This window comes from Tursiops truncatus, chromosome 1 (genome assembly GCF_011762595.2).
Source record: "Tursiops truncatus isolate mTurTru1 chromosome 1, mTurTru1.mat.Y, whole genome shotgun sequence".
In the NCBI taxonomy this organism is placed as follows: Eukaryota; Metazoa; Chordata; class Mammalia; order Artiodactyla; family Delphinidae; genus Tursiops; species Tursiops truncatus.
Genome location: NC_047034.1, coordinates 56,103,397 through 56,118,461, shown reverse-complemented (window position 1 = coordinate 56,118,461; position 15,065 = coordinate 56,103,397). Strand labels below are relative to the sequence as shown.

The 15,065-nt window shown below is 37.1% G+C and overlaps 1 protein-coding gene across 1 annotated transcript in view; it reads right to left on the bottom strand.

Annotated features, from left to right (window-relative positions):
- TNFSF4 (TNF superfamily member 4) overlaps positions 1-15,065 on the bottom strand; it is a 168,530-nt gene that overhangs the window by 119,459 nt on the left and 34,006 nt on the right. Inside the window, exons 2-3 of the mRNA XM_073804333.1 lie at positions 12,421-12,617; positions 8,954-9,159 (exon numbers count right to left, since the gene is read on the bottom strand). The gene's annotated coding sequence lies outside the window, so the exon portion shown is untranslated. The remainder of the gene's footprint in view (positions 1-8,953; positions 9,160-12,420; positions 12,618-15,065) is intronic.

Sequence of the window (15,065 nt, the reverse complement as noted above, 5' to 3'; positions counted from 1 at the left end):
AATAATAGTTTTGGAGGACTGTAGTGGATGCTGCTATATGCCACCCAGATCCCTGCATTCAGAATTGAAGCACATTCATTATTCCCCCAGCTTCTGTGAGTATTGGCAGTAGCTGACAGCACTTAGCTGACTCATTCTCTGGGAAATGCCCTCACTAAATGCATGAAAGTTGCCTTGCTCGTGGTCATGCCCCACTGGGAGAGCCAACCTGCATCGATTGACTAGCAAATGAGCAATAAAGGCCCAGTTCCCTTGCCTCAAGGTGAGAAGATTCTGAAGGGATCATCCCAGCTTTAGAGTTACCCAAGGATCTTGTGAGGCCTTTGTTGTGATGGTTCCACATTTCAACTCTTCCCTCTGCCCAATCCTACTTCCTTCATCCCCCCACAAATGTTGCTTTTGAGAATACCCCTGCACACAAATTCCAGTCACCTGTAGAAGTTTTCCAGTGGAAGCCTATCTAAGATTAGCACAGTGAGACAAGCACTGTGAGCTGCCTTTAAAGGACTTGGCATAGTGAGGGAGGCAAAGAAGCAAAGGGGTAATTACAGTATAGGGTGGTAAGTCTACAATGAAGCAATATATCCTGGGGATAGAGTTGGGATGGGGGGGTAATAAATTTTAGGCACAGAAAATAGCATATTTCCTCATATTTTTAGTTATAAAATATAGATGTCTTTGTTCTTGTCTCATTATACTGGCTTTGATGGCCAAGAAGGCTATGGTAATCCATTTGGGAGAGTAATGTCATGCAGATATGAGGAGAAAATGCCAAAGGAGTAGCTTGACAAGATCAAGGCTTGACATTTACATGATTTCAGGGAACTGAGGGTTTTTTCTATTTCCTTGAAATGTTTTTCTACTGGTTTAGAACAGCCTAACTCTTAAATTCTACCATGTTTTATCAAAAGATTCACAGCAGGTAACTCATAAGTACTTTCTGTATTGACTGTTGGATTATGATCCCGGAATAAAGGCTTTTTGGGGGGCGATGCATAACAATGATTTTGCAGAAATAATCTAAATTTGTAATCATGAATGCAGAGTTTATCTGTTTCTCAGACTGTGATGACTAGATAAATTGGGATTCCAGCATGCCCCCAAAACATGTAGGGGTGAAGGAATGTAAGGGATAAGGGAGTACAGAGTTGGTGCTGAGGGGCTCCTCAACTATAAAGACTAAGTGATTTTTAAACCCATCCTCCAAAAGCCTCAAATGGCTGAAATTACGCTGAGGCTGGTTTCTCCCAATCTCTGGAAAGCATGTTTTACTGATTTGTTTTATGAGCTCAATAAATCACTAGGCTCTATTGATTTTTTTATGGCTGCTCAATATAATCCCTTACCTCCTCCAAAATAAGTGATGTTGATGATGATAGATAGATAGATACATAGATAGATAGGTAGACAGATAGATAAAATAAAAGCTGACATTGATCTTTAACATCTCTGGAGAAGACCAAGCAACCCCAGAGTCCTTTATCTTTAGCCCAACCATATTGGGGGTTTCTCCAGCCAGGAACTTCCTATGAGAAAGAGGAGGGGAGAAGAATATCAGAGGCAGAAATCCTTAGTCATTCAGAGAAGACATGAAAGATAGTATCTCCCACTGGTGTTGATTGCACTTTATCAGCCCTTAGAGAACTCAAAGGCCCCTGGGGCACTTTGTTGTCATGGAGGGATTTTCTTAGGGTAGGGACTTCCCCAAGAGTCTCTGTCAAGTTTCCCTCTCTGTAGTTGCCAAAAGCCAACCGTCTTAATGTACAAGTGAATTGTATTTTGTTGATTGTTGGATGTGTGAAGCTACAGGCATTAATTCAAATATAAGTCAGTGGAATTTTTTTCTACCCTTTACTTTCAGGTGGAGAAAAACTTGTCCCACCCCCCTAAAAAAGAAAAACAAAATCAACATAATTTCTAGTGCGCTGGGATGAGTAAACAGTCAATCCAAACTGCTATAATTTTTGTGATCAATTTCTAAATTTTTACTATGAAGTGATCCTATTTTGGAAGAAGCAGCATGGTGTATTAAAATCTGACTGAATCTTCCACTTATGGAACCTTCCACTTATGCCATTTATGGTCAATGTGACCTTGAGCAAATTAAATAGGCCACTGAGCCTCAGGTACTTTTATCAGCAAGGCGGGGATTCTAATGTCTATATCATTGCAGTTCTTTTGAAGAGCAAATGAACTGGTTTTGAAACATGTTGATTCATGTGCTTAATAGATGACAGCCCATCTTGTAGTTCTGCTCACTCCAAATACTCACTGCAAAAAGTCAGTCATTAAAGAAAAAAATTTGAAAAGGTTCTTGATCCCTAAATCCCTTTATATATGAAATAGTACTATAGGATGAGTTGAATTCTACAGTTACTTTCTTTTTTTTTTTTACATCTTTATTGGAGTATAATTGCTTTACAATGGTGTTACAGTTACTTTCAACTCAGGCTTTCTATGATTCAGTTTTAACTAGCATATGAACAAAGCAGAGAGAGAAACTATTATTTTTATATAGAACTTTAACAAATATGCTTTGATAGAAAATTAGGTGAATCAGAATACCACATTTCCCAGCATTTTGACTAATACAAATGTGACCAAACATTGGTCTTAAAGTGTTTGAAACTAAAAGGAGTAACAAGAAAATTAAAGATTTTACAATATCATAAAATATCCCTTTATCACAAATGTCATTATAGCCCTTATCTGAAAAATGGGGTAATAATGTAATTAATTATTTGGGTTGTTGTGAGGATTCCACTTTTATTCTTTTAGTTTTTAAATTTTTATTATTTTTTGGCCACGCCGCATGGCATGCGGGGTCTTTGTTCCCTGACCAGGGATTGAACCAGCGCCCCCTGCAGTGGAAGCACAGAGTCTTAACCACTGGACCATCAAGGTAGTCCCTCCACTTTTAAATAAATGTAAATCATTAAGCCTAAGTACCTGGCATGTGATATGAGCAAAATGAAGAGTAGCTATTAGTATTAGCCATTATAGCAAAAGCATTTCCAAACACTCCCTGATCTTTGTATGAATGGCTCCTTCGTTCATTGATTAATTCACTCACCCAGTATCTACTGAACATGTTGTTTGCTGGGCACTGGTCCTGTCACTGGGAATGGGGACGCAATGGTGAAGGCAAAGTCCCTGCTCTATTTGAAGTCTCAGTTCTACTGTCATCTCCTTCCAGAGCCCTCCTCCATTACTCAGTCTAGGTCACACCTCCCCGTCCACCACCACCACCACACTGTCACCCCTGCAGGTCACTAGGCTTTATTTGATTCAAAAATGCTTATGACTACCCAAAACTCTCTTGTTCATTTATTTGCTTACTCACTTCTTTCCTGTTTACCCTCCGCTCGCTCCACCCCAACCCCCACAGAACATACACTCCGTAAAGGCGGGGACCATGACTTCTCATTTACCACTGTGTTCCCTGCACAGTGCTGGCTATTACTCACTCAGTGCTCCCATAATTCAACCCAACTTTAATAGCAAAATTCCAGAGAAGAAAATCATTTGAGCAATTCATTCGCTTTTCTTTGCAGATTAGGTTGATGTGTGGAATTTATAAAGAAAAGCTAGAACAGTCAAGGTCATTTAACTCACAGGAGAGAAATAAACTTTAAAAATGGCCTTTGATAGTCTAGAAGCCTGGGTTCTAGTGCTGTGAGACCATGTGGAAGTCACAGCCTCTCCAACCATGTCCTTGTCTGTAAAATGGAAAGGATCATGTCCACTCTGACAAACCCACTCGTAGGGCTGTCATGTGGCAAGATACAAACATAGCTAGCATTAGGACCCTAGCCTTTACAACATGGTTTAACATGCATTTGCCCAGCTGAGTCTTACAAAAGTGATCCTTTGAAGTACAGAAGGGAGAGGCTATTTTCATTCTGTTTTACAGAAGAAGATACTAATATTAGAGAGTTCTTTTGAGACTGGTAAGAAAAGAAGCAAGGAAAAGAGAAGTGTACTATAACGGTAGATATGTCACTATACCTTTGTCCAATCCCATAGAATGTACAACATCAAGAGTGGACCACAATGAAAACTATGGACTTTGGGTGATAATCATGTGTCAGTGTCGGTTAATCAATTGTAACAAATATTCCACTCTGGTGAGGGATTTTGATAATGGCGTATGCATGTGTGTGGGCGGGAGGTATATGGGAAACCTCTGTATCTTCCTCTCAATTTTACCATGAACCTAAAACTTCTCTGAAAAAATAGTCTTTTTTCAAAAAACTGAAAATTAAAAGAGAGAGAGAGAAGTGGCTGGGGTCAAGTGGGGAGAGAAAGGTCAAGCAGCATCTTTGCAAGATACTATTGTTCATCACACTCCCACTTTCGTTATCTCCTGTGATCCTTTCAGTCACTCTCATCCGATTTTATAGATGGGGAAACTGAAGTGCAGAGAATTAAGGTAATGGTTTAACCACAAGTAGGCTACTGGTAAATAAAGATAACAGGTTGCGAAGCCAGTTCCTCCAACTTCAAACCCCACACATTTCACTTTCACCACGTTGCTTCCAAGAAATGATCAAGGGCAAGAAATTTGGCAAAAGAGAAACATGCTATGAAAAGAAAATTAAAATCACCAATCGTTTTTAAACAAAGGAGGATTATCAACTCTTTTTTCTTTTCCCAGATTTAACTGAACTCTGGGTGGGGAATGTATATGGAGTAACATGAGGATTAGCTATGAGGAAGAATTTAATAACAGAGACAGTGATTTAGCCACTAATGAGATTATGAGGGATACCCTTGGAATATAGCTTTAAGATGCGATTAAACCCTAACATCGAAACTTCCATCATTCCAGGAAAAGTTGAATGAGAATCTGTGTGAAGACAAAGGGACAGATGTTAATTTAAAGTTCCTAGCTGTCATCCTTGATCTTTATAAAATGGAACTATCTTTTTAAACTGCAAAAGATATATTTTTAAAAATTCAGAAGTGAATAATATAGGAAGTACTCCACAAACTCCACTCAGAAGCCCCTTCCCAAGAGACAAGCATTGTTAACAGTTTGATATTGCGCCTTCTACACTGGATTTATTTTACCTAAATGTGATTATTCTCTACATACTGTTCTCTAACCGTTTTTTTCCACTCCATATGATAGACAATGTTCCAGGTGAAAAGATAAATCTACCTTTTCTTTTCAATAGTGGACATACCATAATTATTATTTTCTTTTTATTGAAGAATTTAATACAGTAATATTTTCAGAAGAAAGACAGATCATTTCACCAATTTCTTTTCATTCTCCTGTCCAGTTTCAACCACCCACAGAGTTTTAGTTGTTCCTACTTTATAGGTGTGAAAACAGTCATTTCTTTCTTCCCCAGAAGCTTTGGTCACTTGGTCCACTAATTCTGTGTATGTAAGAAATATTGACATGAAATAAGTATTCATTTCTAGAACAAAAAATTCTCCAGGTAAAGGTTATGGTATTTTCTGCTTCACATAGAACTTGTGAAAAATAAAATCTTTAATGCATGGGATTCAAAATTAATATCCCATGACCAGAGAAGTGACCACAATCTCACATCACAACAGTACTTAAGAGTTCTTATAAACCAAGTAAAGGAATTGAGATTTTGTTCTGAAGGCAATGGGAATTAGTCGGGCATGAATGCATTTTTAACTGGGGGAGAGCATAGTCAGATAATTGATACAGGAAGATCTCACTAGCTAAAGATAATGGTTTAGAATGGTGAAAATCCAGGGACAAGGAGACCCAGTTACTCATGAATGACAAGCCTTTATTAAGGTATTGTAACCGAAAAACCAGCCTGAACTGACCCTGTCCTGTTCCTAACCAGAACTAAGTTGTTTTTCAGAGACAACAGAGCAAAACTAAATCATGCAGCCAACAAATGCACAGAGGAGAAAATTTTACCTTTAAATAACACCAGGAACTAAAGTTTCTCCCCCACCATGGAACCAAGACCAGAACATGACTAGAACCCGAATGCCAGAATCCTTTCAGAAGTGAAGGGTTTTTTGTCCAGTAAGATCCCGTGCTGAAGCCTCTTTACCATATCTTACCATACACGGCCAAGTCCTGAAGCCCTCCAATTGAACCCTGCCCCATACCCACCAGTGCTTCCACATACCAACCCATTCTACCTTAACTCATAAAAATTTGACTGAACCCCAGATCAGGGAAACAGGCTGAGAGCCTTGCCTCCTGTCTTCTTGCCGGTCGCCTTCTCACTAAAGCGTTTTCTTTCCTCAGAAGTCAGTGCCATAGTATTGGTTTCTATGTGCATTGGGCAGAGAGCCCCATGCTTAGTAACAGTATTAAGTATTATACCTCATTCATACTTTACCTTTATTTTACTTTTTTAAAATACTACTTTACTTACTTTAGTAAGATACTAAGTATTGTTGAGGCCAGTTGATTCTGAGCCTTGCTATAATTACTGCTGACAGAAATATTGTAGGCGAGCAAAACTTGACACCCCAAAATGTCTCTCTGGTATGTGGATTATTTCAAACTGAAAACAATCAAGGCCCAAAAGATTCAGGAAGAAACTTTGACCTTCCCGCTTCAAACTGCCTGAAGATAGTAGATAGAAGCCTTGTTCCAGGAAGGGAGCTGTCACAGTAGATAATTATAGTATGAACTAGGTTTGTAAACAGGGATGAACCTAGCAAAGTCTGTTTGTTAAAATTCCTGTGTCCCATTGTCTCTTCATGGCCCAGCAAACATTTGTTTACCAAACATTTGCTTTTCCGTCTCCCGTCAATGGCCTTCCTCCCCTGTGAAGTCCTAAACTCCTACCCCCAACATCTTCTTTTGTCTTTAGCTGAAAATGATAGTTAAGGTGAGGGTTTCAACCTTTTTAGCAAGTTATTTAATTTTTCTGGGTCTCTCCCATGTATACATGTTTTTAAACTTTTGTGTGATTTTCTCCTGTTAATCTGTCTCATGTCAATTTAATTCTTAGACCAGCCAGAAGAACCTAGAACGGTAGTGGAAAATTTCTTCCTCCCCAACAGTATAAATACAAACTCTGGCCTCTCCTTCTAAAATGTCCCTTGGCCTCAGTACATTGCCAAAGATACCAACCTCCACTTCCAAGAGGGCTTAATTACATGGCTGTAGGCTGGACTCCTGTTTCTCACCACATGAACCTCTCTCTCCAGAGGGCTGCTTGAGTGTCCTCATGACATGGAAGCTAGCTTCCTCCAGAGCAAGCAATCCAAGAGAGAAGGCAAGAAGGAAGCCATGTGCTTTACATCCTGGTGTCAGAAGCCACACAATGTCATACATACATTATTCATTTCATTTAAGTCAGTTAGTCCATCCCACACTCAATGGAAGAGGAGTTAAGTGCCATCTCTTGAAGAGAGGAATGTCAAAGAATTTTTGGACATATTTTAAAACCCCCAGAGGAGTCTAGTTTCAAATCCAGATTGATACACACGAGAGTCAGAGGCTTAGGGGACTGTGAGACGTAATTCTCCAGGAATTCACAAAAGCAAATGGGAGTTCTTTAGACTTTCACGGTCCATAGAACTGGGAGGATTCAGTGTAGTTTATCTAGACATCTGAGAGGCAGGGAGGCCAAATGATATTTCAGTTATACTATTAATCTCCCCATGTTATCAAATGTGTTACTGAGAGCATGAGATCTAAGTCTTTCCTGTTAATTCTCAAAATTATGAAAACATCCAAAGTATTTCATTATTTCCACATATCCCAATTTTTAATTCCAACTGAAATCTGGCATCTATTTTAGCACTCAAGGAGTGTTCTGCTCTTTCTGGGAAGGATTAGACGTATGTTAGTTGGAGAAGGTAAACCTTTAAAATGAGCCTTTGAGTGCCTGGATCCCCTTTTCTCTTCAGGCTTTTGTCAAAGGCAGGTTTAGCTCATGTGTGTGGGTATGTGCGTGTTTGCTTGAAATTAGACTGAGAAATTACATTGTTTAACCAGTTTATTGTACCAGTTGGACACTGTAGGGTAAAGGCAGGAATTTGACTTTTTATCACCACTGCCCCCCTTTAAATGCTCTATTATTAGTTCACGTACCCTCCCTTCAATGAAATCTCAATCAGATCTCACAGCTTTTCCAATCACCCTCAGATAATAAAATATTACTCTATTTTGTTTAGTCTAAGATGAACATATTTTTCCATTTTAATATCTCATCTCTGAATCTCAAAGTCATCTTGTAGTCATAATTGGAAGGGATTTTTTTCCCCAAGTGTTATATAAAATAATGGAACATCTTATAATCAATAGCATCTTAGACTCAATGAAATTTAATAATCTCTTTTTCCAGGTATTAAAAAATCTAGTCAGTATAATAATCAAAATCCTATTCTCATCAAATTTAAAACTTCTCTCTTCTCTGATCTCTAGCCTACTTCAGTCTTGGAAGCCTATAATGAAAGAAGATGGGGATGGTTAGAATCATCTTCAGCTCTTATTCTACCTTCTCCTTGACTCCCTAGCTGATGCGTTGGGACCTTTCAGGGATTGGAGTGAGGAGATTGAAAAGAAGTAAAAGTAAATATAGTATTATTTCACAGTACAGTTATACTCTGGTATAGGTATTCTCTCTGTGAGGGATGTTCTAAATGTCAATTCTTTCTTTCTTGGAGTGGTTTTGTGGCTTTTTCAGAGACAACTTCCATCATTGGGGATCTCTCACCTACAGTTCATCTGACGTACACTATGCCTCCTCTTACAACTTCCCCTTTAGCCACTGGTTTTTGTGGCCCACCCCTCCATTGGATTTACTCCTCTTGCGTGGAGTTCCACTCATAACAACCCAATACATTCCTACCTCGGGGGCCTCATGGGTTCATGGGAAATTCAAACATCCTTTGTCACACCAGATGCTAGAAGTTGTGGTGGATTCCGACAGAGCCATTTTCCCTCACTGTGCTCCTAGTCAACAGAGCTCAGGCCACTGACTCTCACCTTTAAATTTTGTAGTTGTGAATCAGATGCCAGTCCTTGCATGGAACACGTGAAAAACTCTCCAAATGGTTCTCTAGAAGCATCATCACTGGGTCTGAGAACAGTATCTCATTAATTGCCTCTTGGAATGGTCAGTCTTAGGCAACTTCACTTCTGTTTCAGGTTTCATCATCAACTTTAAGACAAACACACTCACATATAAAATGCTAAAAAAGAAAAAAGGTTTATTTATTTTTTTCTACGTGTCATAGTGCTTTTTATTTTCTATTTAATATCACTTTACATATACAAAAATTTAAATTTTAGCATGAATTTTACCATTATCTTTATAGTGTGTATAGCTAGTTTTATTTTTTTGTTGAATTTACAATATTGTGTTAATTTCAAGTGGACAGCAAGGTGATTCAGTTTTATATACATATATATATAAAATTTTATTTATTAAATCAATTAATTCTCTACTTTTTCCCCCCAAATGCTGAGAAACTGCTCACAATAAAAGATATAACAATAGGGTGAGATACAGTGACTATCTACTTTATGCTGGGTCCTTTATGTTACTGTTGATATATTGAGAAGGACAAAACATCACTAATGTAGTATGCCTGCCAAGAATGCATAACCCAAATTTAATCATGAGGAATAGCAGACAAAGACTCAGAATATAGAAATCAAAACAAACTATCAGCTTTCTTACTGACAAAGATAATTTGCGGAATGCAGAGGCCAAATGCTAATACTTCCTAAAACTTGGCTCCTGAATTAATCAGACTTAACACCAGTCCCTCTCCTCAGTACATGCATAAACCATAGGCCTCTTAATTCAGGAAACAATGTCTACCCCATTAAGCTTGTCAAACGGAGGAAAGGAGACTAGAATGCCCTGGCTCTGCGATAGGCAGATTGAAAAGAGAAAAGAACCCAGAAGCAGCTGACATACACATGTCCACACAGTACCCAGATAACACAAATGGCAACTTTGGAGATAGAGATACCTTCTCTAGGTGGATCCAGACCCTATTGCACAGGGTTTAGAGTCCACAAAATCCTTGTTGGAATTAATCCTTCCTTCAGGTAAACCTAACTCTCTTCCAGGGCACAAGGCCTGAAAATGCAGCTGAGTTTCAGTCCTCTACTCACCACTGGCACAGATGGGCAGCCCTGTGCAGGTGGCAGCCCTGCATGCCTAATTCTTTCTCTCAATCTCACTGAAAGTTTGAGAAGGACAGAATGTAGGGAGGAAATTCCCTTCCATTTTCTAATATACGGTTGAAAATTCTATTTCAGTGGCCTATGTAGGGATTCCGGGAAGAAGAGAAAATGGTCCCCTCTATGTAAGGGATGTTGATACATTAAAGATATCAGTTTATCTCCCATGATACAGTTTATTTTTTTCATCTTATTCTGAACTGTCTAGTCATTTAGGTTTAGACGTATCTGTTGTATGTAGATAACAATATTTAGATTTTGTAATTAGGGCCCAGCCCAGGAATTTTGTCTTATAACAGGAATATTTGCAGCATTCATATTAATTACTCTAAGTGATATGACTACTATCATTTTGTATGCTTTCTATTTTTATTCACTTTGCTATTTCCCTTCTTTATAATTCTTTTGCTGCATTGACTTTTATTAGCTTTTTCTTCTTTTCTAGTGATTTCCTAGTCATACATCCTATTTATCCTATTGTCTTTACATAATATTATAATAAATATATTTGAGCCCTTATTTCTAGATCAAAATCAATATTGATTTCCATCTGTGAAATATGACAACCTCCCCTCTGCCTATCTCATAACCTTTAATGAGCTTTTTAATGCAAATTATTCTATTTCTTCTTACCTTGGGTTCTTAGCATATCTTCTAAGAAATAATATTTTCATTTTTATTGTTTTATAAACTTAGTAACAACTCTAAAACTTACCGGCCTCTCTGCTTACCGATTTTCATTTTACATAATTCTTCCCTTTCTTGAGCTCTTAATTTTGATTCACTTCTCAGCCTACTAAACCAAAAGAATACTTGCTAATTCAGGATGTAATTGTTGGGACCCAGGGCAGGCATCCCCAAAATATGCCTTAATGCCATAATGATTATTTTGAATTAAAGTTACTTAAGAAATAGCCTCAAAAAGAGACATGCACCCCAATGTTCATTGCAGCACTATTTACAATAGCCAGGACATGGAAGCAACCTAAGTGTCCATCATCAGATGAATGGATAAAGAAGATGTGGTACATATATACAGTGGAATATTACTCAGCCATAAAAAGGAACGAAATTGGATCATTTGTAGAGACATGGTTGGACCTAGAGTCTGTCATACGGAGTGAAGTAAGTCAGAAAGAGAAAAACAAGTATCGTGTATTAACACATACATGTGGAATCTGAAAAAATTGGTATAGACGATCTTATTTACAAAGCAGAATAGAGACACAGGTGTAGAGAACAAACGTATGGATACCAAGGGGGAAAGGGGGGGTGGGATGAATTGGGAGATTGAGATTGATATATATACACTATTGATACTATGTATAAAATGCATAACTAATGAGAAAATATTGTATAGCACAGGGAACTCTACTCAATGCTCTGTGGTGACCTAAATGGGAAGGAAATCCAAAAAGGATGGGATATAAGTATATGTATAGCTGATTCACTTTGCTGTACAGTAGAAACTAACACAACATTGTAAGGCAACTATACTCCAATAAATATTAAAAATAATAATAATTATCACCTTAACTTCCAAATAGAATACCTTCACATTTTTGAAAACTAGTTCATTTGTATATATAAACCAACATTGTCTACAGGAGATTTTGTTTGTGCTCCAAATATGCTAATGTCATTCCCAGTTGAAACTGTCACATACTAAAGGTTACACATTTCTTTCTTTTTAAATAAAAAGTCAGATAATCACTGAATACCTTAATTAAAAAAAAGAAAGAAAGAAATAGCCAATACAGGAGGGACAATCTGATCCTCCCCTCTGTCTCCCTGACAGCAGGAAATAAATCTCTGATGTGAGAGGTGCCCTCCCTGTACCAAGAGGTAGAATGACATCCTTATCACCAGAGGTAAGGAATTCAGGGCAAAGAACGCTCTATAAAATACCTGTTACCTCTTTACTAATTTACTATTCACACCCAAACACTGCTTAAATTTCTTACTAATTAAGTACCCAAATCTAAGTTTCTGTGCCCTGTTAATTTCTCTCGAATTTACTGTTTCTTTGTCAAAAAAAAAAAAATATATATATATACATACATATAAAAGCTGCCTGCTTGGACACTTTTTAGGTCCCATTTCTATGAGACCTTTGTGCACACAATTTAATATTTGTTTCTTTTTCTTCTATTAATCTTTCTTCTGTCAATTTTAGTATTAGTCCAACCACAAGAATTCAAGAGGAGTAACTGGGAAAATTCCCTCCTTGCTGATAATATGTTATTGACTCTACTCACATTATTTTCTCAGCCTTCAATGCCCTCCATTTGATGATAGCCAACTTCCTATTCTGTATTCTCAAGACACATCCATTGTGCATACTTCTGTTATGGAACTTATTTCATTCTGTGCATGCATTACTGGAATGTAAGCTCCTTAAGAGCAATTTCTTTCTCTGTCATCTCTACTTTCTTTCCAGTGTGTTGCAAAGAGCCTGGAAGGTACGAAATAGAGACTCAGTCACTGTTGAAAGAAGCAAATCATTAGCTGAATTATTTAATATTTGATCACTGAGAACACTGCAGTACTTCTGCCTATTGTGCTGTAATGCTGAATTTGTAGACAGAAACACAGAGGAAAAAAGGCTGAATGACATCACAGTTGGAGATACCAACCCCTTCAAGGAGCCATTCATCTGATAGTCAAAGCCACACTCTCCAAGTGAGGTATAATCAAGAAGAAGGCTGAGCACCAAACATGTGCTATGCCCACACTTAAATGGGAGGAGAATGGAGTGAAGAGGAGGAGAAGTAGGCAGCAGGGTGAATCAACGCTGTGGAAACTTAAGTGGGAGAGAGTCAAAGATGGCAAAGGTGGTCAACAGTAACTAATAATTAAGGGATATAGGAAGGATGAAGGATGAGACCAGAAGCAAGGTCATTAGAAGTTGATGATCTTGTTTCCCACATTTTTTTACATGGTTGTCTTCTCTGTGCTCGTCAGTTGTGATTTAAAACTATGAATACTTAGATAAATAAAAGCTCTAACCAGTCTAGGTACTTGCTGAGATAAGTCAATTAGCATATTTGAAAATTCAGTTATAGTCACCTGCATGGTAAAAGGATTTTTTAAATGAATCTGGCATTTCAATCCCTCTCTATCTCAATCCCCTAAAAGTGTGCTTTAAAAGATTAAATAAATAAATTCAAATTTCTTATAGGGTAAAATTCTTATCTTTAAGAGTAAACAGTCTAGTCATCAAGGAAAAAAGAATACCAGATAAATATTATGGGGGAGTTCTTCACCTATTTGTGTTTAACCACAGCCACTTCAGGAAAAGACTAATGGGGATTTAGAAAACCTCATGAAATAAACCACATTGTAGCCATATGTGGAGGCAAAATACATATATATATATATATATATATATATATATATATATATCACTCGAGCATATCCTAAATTGTAGAGGAACATGATGAAAGGGAGTCTACTCTTGTGCAAAAACTGATTCTCTGGCAAATTTTCAAGGGCAAGAAGGTACTTATGACTTTCTACAGTGAGATATATTTAAACTTACTGTTTTATCACTGAGTAGCTTTTAAAGTTGTATCAATTTTCTCTAAAATACTTTGTACTCAGAAGTTCTTCACTATCACAGATTACACTAGATGTTTCTAAACGAAGACCTCTTTTTCAAGTGAGAAAACTCCAGATCTAGAAGGAAACATAATGTAGCTTACTGCCAAAACTACATGATTATTAGTTTATATATTTGTTGAAACAAACATGTATCAAGAACTTACTATATTAAAGTGTAGTGTACATCACTGTTTCTCAAACCATCTATGGTAGAGGACTATTTTTTCCCCAATCCATCATGATTTTTCAAAAATGTAATAAGAATAAATTACTAAACAAAATAACATCAAAAAAGGAAGCCCAACTTTTTATTATTAAATTCCACAGAATAAAATTACATTCTCAAATTACCTTTATAATGTTCTAAATATTTACTCTCAATTCCTATTCTTATCTGTTTGCCACACCCCCTATCCTGTTCCTTAGGCAGGGCTGGGGGTTGGTTAGTGCTTTAACCAACATAGGCATTTGTGTCTCAACTCAACGGAGGCTTTCATTCTTACAGTCAAAAGAAATTCAGAAATACTCCTCCCATTGGCATAACCAAGAGTACACCAATTACGCAAGAAAACAAACACATAGAAAGAAAACTTGTGTAGAAAGAGTACACAATCAGGCTTCTTTTATGCACTATAATCATCACAGGACCAGTGAAAAAACTTTCAGGCATTTCCAGGACTTATAAAAATTTTTGAGAGCTAAAATATATTAACTGACTCCAAAAAATAAACACAGAAAGTAAAATTAACAAATGTTAAAATCTTAAAAATAAAGCATTGATTATTAAATTAATGATTATCAATTAATTATTAGTAATTTTTAAATTTAGTGTTCATAAAATATCATTATATTTGAAAACCCTTTTTAAGTTACATTTTATCACTTTCCAATATCAGCAAGAAGTCATAGCTAGTGGTATTTTAAGGGAGTTATTTGCAGCTAAGTTATTTAAAAAGAAAAAAAAATCCTTTCAAAAATTTTATAGCCAAAAAAAGTTTATATGGGTTATGAAGACATCTTAATAAATGTGAAATGACATGGGACCTGAAAAATCTTTTTAAAAACCCTGTCCACAAAGTATAAACACATTGACTTTTTGTTAAATGAATGAATGAATTTAGAAGGCACACTTTGGAAAGACTAGAGGAGAAGCAACAGGACACTTGCATTGTACAGAGCTTGTTGCAGAGAGCAACATTTATAAGCAGAGAATGGAGATAAGGCTAGAATACAAGATCAGACATCTGCAACATCCACGGTAGGAAACAGTTAAAACATGGCAGGAAAACAGAATCAGCAG